Below are 10,099 nucleotides of genomic sequence, written 5' to 3' on the forward strand. Positions count from 1 at the left end.
GCCCGACCCGCCCCAGCCCGACCGGACCTGACCCGGCTCCACCCGACCAGCCCCAGCCCGACCTGACCCTGACCTGACCCACCCCGCCCTGGCTCCGCCGTCCCCATCCTCAACCCCAGCCCAACCTGACCCGGCTCCACCCAACTCACGCCAGTCCGACCCGACCCGGCCCGACCCGCCCCATCCCAGCCCTAACCGTAACCGACCCAGCCCGGACCCTATCATCCCCGACCCGCCCCCTCACGGCCTGACCCGCCCCAGCTCGACTGGATCCCGACCCGGCTCCACCCAACCAGCCCCAACCCGACCCGACCCTGCCTGACCCGCCCCGCCCCACCCTGGCTCTACCATCCCCAACCCCAGCCTGACCCGACCTGGCTCCACCCGACCCGTGCCAGCCTGATCGGACCCGGCCTGACCGGCCCCATCCAGGCCCAACACACCCCAACCCAGGCCCAACCCATCGAAACCCATGCATGCCCGACCCGCAGGCCATGCATGCTCGACCCGCCATTCCCGGCACAGCCGTGCCCCAGCTCGCTGTTGTCGGCTTTGGCTCGTCGGTCCCTCCTTGGCCCACCGTCGTCGGCCCGGCTCGCAGGTCTCGGCACAACCGCGACCCGACCCCATCCCGGCTCGCCGTCGTCAGCTCGACGACCCTGGGCCCTCCTCGGCCCACCGTCGTCGGCCACAGCACGCCCCGACACATAGGCCCCGGCATGCCCCGGCATGCAGGCCCCACATGGCCGCGGCCCGCCGTAGCGGCCCAGGCGTGCCATCCCCGACATGCTGGCTGTGGCACACCGGCCCCGTGCCATTCCCCATCCTCAGCCCGAACCCACCCCCAAAAAAAAAAGAAGAGTCAATGTCGCCGGCCCGACTTGCCAGCCCCGGCCCGTCATCGGCCCCACGTCGCCGTCCTCGACCCGTCGTCGCCATCACGACCCGCAGGCCCCATGTGGCCGTGGCCCACCGTCGCCGTCGCGGCCCGTAGGCCCCACGTGGCTGCGGCCCACCATCCCAGCCCAGGCGTGCTGTCCCCGGCATGCTGGCCCCGGCACATTCCCCATCCCTATCCCCGACCGAAACCCACCCAAAAAAAAAATAGAGATGAAGTCGACTTGCCTCGACGGCAGTGGCGGCGGAGGAAATCGGGACGACAGAGGAAACTGGAGGCACACAGGATATCGGGGGGGGAGGAAGCTCACGGGAGGGGGAGGAAGCCAGACTGCCAGGGGGGAACGAGGAAGAAAAATGGATTTTCGATGGGATTTGATGGGACGCGGGGTATTAGTGACGTAAATTTTCATCGTTAATAATCAATTTTTGTTATAAATAATTCGAATAAAAAATATTTACGATAAAAAATTAATTTTTTTCGCGAATAATTTCTGCCAAAAAAAATTTTCTGTAGGAAAAATTTAGCCTCGAGAAAATATTATTGACGATGAAAATTTTCTATTTCATCGCTAATTATATAATTAGCGATGAAAATTTTTTCCATCGCTAATAATTAATAAAAATTAATTTTTTATTTAAAAAAAATATCTCTTGACCAAGTCTTGTTCCCTGTATTATTTTCTTCTATTCATTTTTCATTCATCTCTTAGCCACAATAATACAATAATATATGTATATATGTGTGTGTATATATATAGCTAATGTAGTAAATATATCAACTTTTCAGAATATTTTAGTAATGAAATGGATGGACTATAGTAAGAACAAAAACTTGCAACAATTCTGCCACTTCTCATCGACAGTCATCTCGACGAAGCATGGGTGATACAGTGCAAGCATCCACTCCTCAAGGGCCTATACCACCACCTATTATAAAAGATCCGTAACGATTCAACGATCTGATTCGACAGGTCCAAGCATTGACCAACACCGTCCAGCATTTATAGCAAACCACGAAGCAATGACAATCCCCGCAATATGCTCCTCAAACTGTGCCCTCTTTGTGTAGCCAGCAAAACTGTTTCCAGAGAATCTCCCTCGAGGTACGCATCGTTCTGTCCTGATCGATCGACAATCACCGTCCCATCAGGGTCCAGACATGAAGAATAATGCCAACATTCACGGGTCTCCTCCAATGGAGATTCGACCTTGGGCTACTCTCTATGCCTCACAAAATCTCGTCGGGAGGAGGACCTCGAGCAAAAGATTCGAAAGATCGAACGTCATCTGAGTGAGATTCAAATGGGTAGCCAAAAGAATGATGACATCCTCAGTTTCAATTTCCAACCATCTTTCTTTTGATCCATCCTCCAAGAATTGATTTTGGATTGGTTCAAGATGCCACAGATAGAACCTTATAAAGATTGAGGATCAGAAATATCTTAATATTCTACATACTTTTCTTGTACACATATTATTTTTTAAAAACGATCTAATATTTATTTTTATAAATATAAAAAAATTTACTATAATATATCAAACATTATTCAATAGAAAAATTTTCATCGTTAATAATCTGTAATTTATAAATTTATAAATTTTTTTATTTGTTTTAAATATTAGAGATGGAAATATTTCATCGTAAATAGTGATTATTTATGATGGAAACATATGTTTCATCATAAATACATGTTATTTACGATAGAAATAGAGTTTTCATCATAAATAATTTATAATTTTTAAATTTTTAAATTTTTTATTTTTTTTCATTTATTAGCGTGAAAATTTTTTAATCATAAATAATAGAGTATTTATGATGAAAATTGAGTTTTTGTCACCAATATTCGATTATTGATGACATTAAATTTTTATCGCAAAAAATTTATAATTTTTAAATTTTTAAATTTTTTTATTTTTTTTACATATTAACGATGAAAATATTACGTTTTAAATACTAGAGTATTTATGATAAAAAATTTAGTTTGCATCATAAATACTAATTATTTATGATATAATATTTTTATCATAAGTAATCTATAATTTTTGAATTTTTATTTTTTTGCACATATTAACGATAAAATATTTTTATTGTAAATAAAATTTATTTATGATAAAAAAAATTTTTATCATCAATAATTCATCATTTATGACGTAATATTTTCATCGCAAATACTCTGTAATTTTTAAATTTTTTAAATTTTTTATTTTCTTTCAAATATTAGCCATAAATTTTTTTTATCATAAATACTTAAGTATTTATGATAAAAAATAAGTTTTCATCAGGTATATGCCTGTATTTATGACATAATATGTTTGTCACAAATAATCTATAATTTTAAAATTTTTAAAATTTTTTATTTTTTTATATATTAGCGACAAAAATTTTTTATTGTAAATAATATTAATTTATGATAAAAATTTAAGTTTCATCGCTAATACTCTATTATTTACGACATACTATTTTCATCATAAATAATTTTTAATTATTAAATTTTTAAAATTTTTTATTTTTTTTCAAATATTAATGATAAAAATTTTTATCGTAAATAACATGTATTTATGATGAAAATTTAATTTTTGTTGCAAATACTTCGATTCTTTACGATGAAATAATTTTTATCGCTAATATTTAAAAATTTTAAATTAAAATAAATATTTTATTATTTACGATGACTAATTTTATCGTAAATAATATATATTTATGATGAAATTTTATTTTCATTGCAAATATGATGATATTTGTGATGAAAAATTATTTTCATCATAAAAAAATAATTATTAGTAATGAATTTTTATTTTCATCGTAAATATCCTTATTTACGATAAAATATATTTTCATCATAAATAAATTCATCGTAAAAAATGATATTTCTTGTAGTGTATTTATATTATTCTAGTTCTACTATCACACCATCATCACCTATGAGCTTCGATAAACTTCATAGAGACCTTTTCCCAATAGCGCACATAAAAAAGACCCCTATAAGGTGATCTACCTTTAACTAATATCACACCATTACATTACTTATTTTTTTTCAATAATTTTTCTTTGCTATTTATATCATTTTATATGTACATACATTTTTGCTATTGTTTTTATCAAGTGCTACTAATGGCAGTCATACTATAAATTTCTTAACTTATATTTTTCTATATAAAGAACCCAAATTTAATGATATAGAATTAAAAAATAGCTTCAATAAAATTTGCTTATTCTTTTTCATCAATGATGATAATCTTTTTCAATATACTCTTTCTTTCTTTACCTCTAGCAAGGATGAGATAGAAGAAGCAAAATAAAAGTGAAGATTAATCCAACAATCTTCTCAACCAAGATAAAAAGATTAGAGTATTTTGTGCAAAAGTATTTGTAGTTATAATTATATTCTTGTGAGAAAAAAATAACTTTTGTATTTATGTACCATCTAAATCTTGATATAGTAATAGTTTTTCATGAAACAATCATATCAGGCAAATATATCCAAACTTTGTACAATATATAATGCTCAATACAATTATAGTTCTGGTGATTATCACCATATTTCTACTTATTTTTCTGTTATTTAATTAAATCCCACAACATAGCATAGGTCACTTGCTAGATACTCATGCATCTCATGTCATTTAAATAGTGAATATTATTCCTGTTCTTCGTGATTATATGCATAATGATCAACATCCATTTACAGTTGAAATAATATCTAATTGACATTGATGTTTGGATAGAAGAATATGAATGTAACTAATATCTTGCATGTATCTATATTCATTATATATATATATATATATATATATAACTTTATTCATATCTACATTTAGTTAGAACAAATAGATATTAATTTTGATATATGTCTAATATCCAAATTTATATCTATTGAAAAAGTATGAATATGAATGTAGACCCAGTTTGTTGTCAACTCCATGCCTATGGCTTAAGTTAGATTTGCCTTCTTAATTACTGCTCAGGCAGAGTTTGATACAATGATATATATTTTCAATTACAACCAGCAAACACCAAAACTGGTTGAAGAAAAAGGTCACACGTGATCTGTGTGACATGCTCCGCTTCTCATACATCCCATGAGATCTGAATGCTGGATCTTATTCATATTCTTTATGATCATATATCTGCAAATATTAGTTTTTGGTTTTGATCAACATCCAATTTACATCCAAAATAATATTTAATGTACATCCATATTCGGATGAAAGGATATAAATATAACTCTACATGTATCTATATTTATTTAGAATAAATATATATATATATATATATATATATATATATATATATATATATATATATATATATATGAATGATATTTTATTTATATTCATATTTATTTAGAATAAATAAATATTAATTTTGATAACTATCTAATATCCAAAGTAATATCTACTGAAAAAATATGGGTACAGGCACGTGGATCCGGTATATTTTCAACTCCATGCATATACGTTAAGTTAGATTGGGCTTCTTTTTTTTAAAAAAAAAAAAAAACAGAGTTAGATGTAATGATATAACTTTTCAGTTGCAACCAGCAAACACCAAAACCATACTGGTTGAAGAAGGAGAACTGTGTGATGCTTATTCTCCGTCTCCCGTTCAAACGGTAAAAACTTGACCAGCCTCATGCAAATTCCCTGCGTGTTGAATGATAGTTTGAATCAAACAGTGTTCCGTGCTCGAAGAGGATTAAATGATCTGCTGCCGCTTTATGACAAAGGAACAATACAACAACAAGATCACACCCAGCAAAAAAGAATAATATATTACTCCGCGATGGGTTCTCGCAGATCTCCAGCTGGCCACATATCCCAAATTCGGCCCCCTTGTCCCCAAAAAAAAAAAAAAAAAAAACTCGGCCCCCTGAGACCAAACCAGAGGCACAGGACGCGAGAGTTATTATTATCTTGGCCAGATGTAATGCATCTTACGACATCCTCTTCATTGGAAAGCATGCCCCTCCTGGGTTTGTTTGGTCCGACAAGCATGGGGCTCTGAAAAATGTCACGCTTTCATGCAATAGAATAAGTTTATTTCCTCTAACCGTACCTAAAAATGGTGGTAGTAGTTCCAGGACTGGGTACTTGGAAGGTTGAGTAGAGAGAGGGCCTTGTGTGTCCGGCTGACACATCCGAGTAGCGGAACAGGTTTTATCCGACTCATCTAGAGCCGAGGACAGAGATGGGTGTTTAATATAACATCCGTAATGAGCTCAGGAGAAGGATGAGTAATACCATACTCGCTCTCAACCCAACCTAGGACATCTACTAAAATATTATTTCTTTAATTATTTATTCTTTTAATAAAAAATATTTTTTCTAAAGAGCAGTAGTTTATATTATTATTAAATATTTGGTTCTTGAAATCTTATTGTGTTTAGTACGATGTGAGTTACGGAGGTTTAATGATTAGATTTTTTATTTTTCTTTTGCTTGTTTAATCTGTATGCTTGAAAAGATTATTTTGGCGGTTTTACCTGGTCCACCGAAATCTAGGTAGGGCAGGTGAGAGGGGTTCGAAAATTTAAGTATATATCTGTCGTTCTCCAAATCCGTCATCTAGAACGATCACTTGATACGATCGTATAAATCTTAAAGTGATGTTTTAAAAATTGTATAAGATCTGTAAAATAATTTAATTGCTTGTAATGCCCGAATTCATTCAAGATTATATATCCTATAACTCTAAAAGGAAAAGATAAAAAACCGTATAAATTGTACATTCCAATAAAAATTTCCATACATCTATATTAATATAATAATATAATTTAAAAATAACTAATAAATATAAATAATTTATATTAAGCATTTAACATATCAAGCATTCAATATATCTCAAATTATCATATATTCATATAACATACATTATGTATCATCACAAATCCGTCATCATATTATCAATAATGTTATATGGTTTATCATTTATATCTCATTAATAAGATCCAAAATTATGAATAGTTATTTTCAGTTTTGGACAAATCACGATCATACTTCAGCCTGTAACCAGCAAACCATAACATTCACGCTTCGACTCATGATGGCAAACCAAAATATCCATACTTCAGTCTGCGGTGGCAAATCAATATATTCATATTTTAGCCCATGATGGCAAGCCAAGGTATCATGATTCAACTTATGATCGGCAATTAAAAGTACCACGATCTGATCCATGACTAGCAATCCATATCATGGATAGTTCAAATCCTCTTTACACAATCAACAAAGCATTCAAAACAGCCAATGTCTTATTTTCAGCAATTAATATATGATACATGTATGTAACAAAAAATCATGTGTTTATATATTCACATCAGCAATCATACAATAAGCGATAATCATCTAGTGCAAAATCAAAAATCATCATACATGATACAAAATATACACATGCATACATGTGATTATGTAAAAGAATTCTTATCTCTATTGTTTTTAGACTCAAACACAATGAACGTTGATCTATTGCTTGATTTACGAACTTGGGGATAAGGTGTTTTGCTCAACTCCTTTTTGTCCCAATGCTAGCTTAACTATACAGCCAAGCCTCAATATTAAAATAATTATAAATATCTATAAATAGATGATCATAACAAGATTAATTCGGAATTTCCCTCCTATGCCTGTACAATATCGACTTGGGACCTCCGATTCCACGATGTCGGACTAGGACCCATCATAAGGTCAATGGTTTACTTGGTTTACCAAGATGTCTGGACCCTAGATTAGTCTAGAAGGCATCTAGAGAGAGAGACTAAAAAAAAGAGAGAAAAAAGAAGAGAGAAAAAAGGGAAGAGAGTCAAAAATACTCTTTTTTCTCTCTCTCGCTCATTTTTTTCTTCTTCTTGATGAAAAAAAATCAAAGCAAGGAGGAGGGCTCTAAGCCTACCACCCCCACAACAATGACTTTTGATAGTAACGGCCTTTGACAACTACAGTTGTAGCAACAGCGACCATCCGACAGTAGATAGTTGCAGCAACAATCTTCAACGATGATAGCCGATTTGATGGAAAAAGAATAAAATAAAGGAAGGATTCAAATCTAGCGACTATGGACTTGAACTTGAGTGATGATGGCCACCTAAGAGCTAGAAGAAAAAGGAAAAGGAGATCTCGATGATATCTTGACTCTAATGAGCTTTTATGGCCACTTCATCAAAAAAATCCCAAGGATTCTTTCACAGTAAGGCTTGAAATCATAGCTTCAAATGAGGGCTTTAAAAGTGGATCTAAAAAGAAGGGAAGGGCCTCTCTTTTATAGCCGAAATCGGATGTTTATCGAGGGAAAAAAATGTAACAGGGGAAGAAGTTGGCGATTCTTCCATTTTTCATCATTTTTTGTCCTTGCTTTAAAATTTATGCGACTCTTTTTTTAGGCCGATACAAGCTCTTGGATTGGTCAATGGACTGAGCCCTTACAATATCCATAAGTGGATTCATGATGCCCCAACCCAAGGCAGGTATAAGCTAGGGATAGATATGTGGTTTCTCATTATGGGGTGGTTGCAGGTAATGACATACATGAACTATTCCTACTTATTACCATCCATACATTTGAGAGCCAAATGAGGTTTTTTGCATGACAAGCTTCCATAGGCACCTTTCTTTTGTCTATACGTCCCTCAAGGAGCATGACTTCTTTGGCTATTGTTTGTTTTATAGGTTATCTAACGGCATGAAAGGAGAGAAATATAAACTTTAGATATCAAAGGACACCAATCTGAGCATCTAAATGTGATGCATTTGTTATCAATAGAAGTTTGTTGTAGAAAGTTTTGAATGGTATAGGATTGATGACATGGAGAGTCGAGAATACTCTTTTCTTCCTCTCTCTCTCTCATTTTCTTCTTCTTCTTTATGAAAAAAAAAATAGAGGAAGGGGGAGGGCTCTAGGCCGGCCACCCCCACAGTGATGATCCTTGATGGCAGCGGCCTTTGATGACTACAGTTATGGCAACAGTAACCATTCGATGGTAGATGGTTGTAGCAACAATCCTGATCAATGATGGTAGCCGACTTGATGGAAAAAGAAAGAAGCAAAGAAAGGATTCAAATCTAGTGACTACGGACTTGAACTCGAGTGACAACGACCACCTAAGAGTTGGAAGAACAAAAAAATAGGAGATCTCGATAATACCTTGACTCTGACAAGCTTTTATGGCCAATTCATCAAAAAAATCCCAAGGATTCTTTCACAGGAAGGCTTGAAATTATAGCTTCAAACAAGGGCTTCAAGAGTGGATCTAGAGAGGAGGGAAGGGCTTCTCTTTTATAGCCAAAATTAGGTGTTTATCGAGGGAAAAAATATAATAGGGGAAGAAGTTGGACTCTTTCCGATTCTTCCATTTTTCATCATTTTTTTATCCTTACTTTAAAATTCATGTGGCTCCTTTTTTTAGGCCAACACAAACTCTTGAACTGATCAATGGATTAGGCTCTTATAATATCCATAGGTGGGTTCATGGTGCTCCAACCCAACCTATGGTGGGCATAAGCTGGAGATAGATATATTGTTTCTCATCATGAGATGGTTGCAGGTAACGACATATATGTACTGTACCTATGAATTTACTTAGGAATAATATGCTTTTCTTTCCATTATCGCTCAATTAACCTACCTATAGTCAACATCTACCACCTCGGTGATGACCAAATTGGTGGAAGATTTTAACTTGCATCTTTTACATTTAAGTTGTTAAGTTATTTGAGCCACTTGACATTCACGAACACTATAGCTTTCCCTGGGTATTTACTATACAAACATGAGAAGAATGAAAGAATACAGACTAGAAAGATATGTATAAAAATTAAAATAAATTTCTGATAAAAATGAGGTGATGCAGGTGTAGATGGCCCATGAGAATTTTAATTCCAAAGTACATGCCTAGCTATAACTATCACTTACAAACACTAATTAAAAGCAAAAATGGCATGCTAGAAGTCTATGGTGACAAATCAAAGACAATTCTGCAAACACGCCGGAGTATGAAACAGAAGCAAGCAGCCAAGATAACTGAGCAACCATATGGAACCCAGCCACTAGGAGACATTATGTGGGTCCCACCTAGACTCATTTTGTTTTTAATGCTACGTTGTCTTATTCGGTGGTCACGTGCATGGGTGGCCACATGAAACTGGAACTCGTTTTTTTTTTTTCTTCTTTTTTTGCCATCAAAAAGAGTGGGTGGACCACACGATG

Source organism: Elaeis guineensis, chromosome 16 (genome assembly GCF_000442705.2).
Source record: "Elaeis guineensis isolate ETL-2024a chromosome 16, EG11, whole genome shotgun sequence".
NCBI classification, from domain to species: domain Eukaryota; kingdom Viridiplantae; phylum Streptophyta; class Magnoliopsida; order Arecales; family Arecaceae; genus Elaeis; species Elaeis guineensis.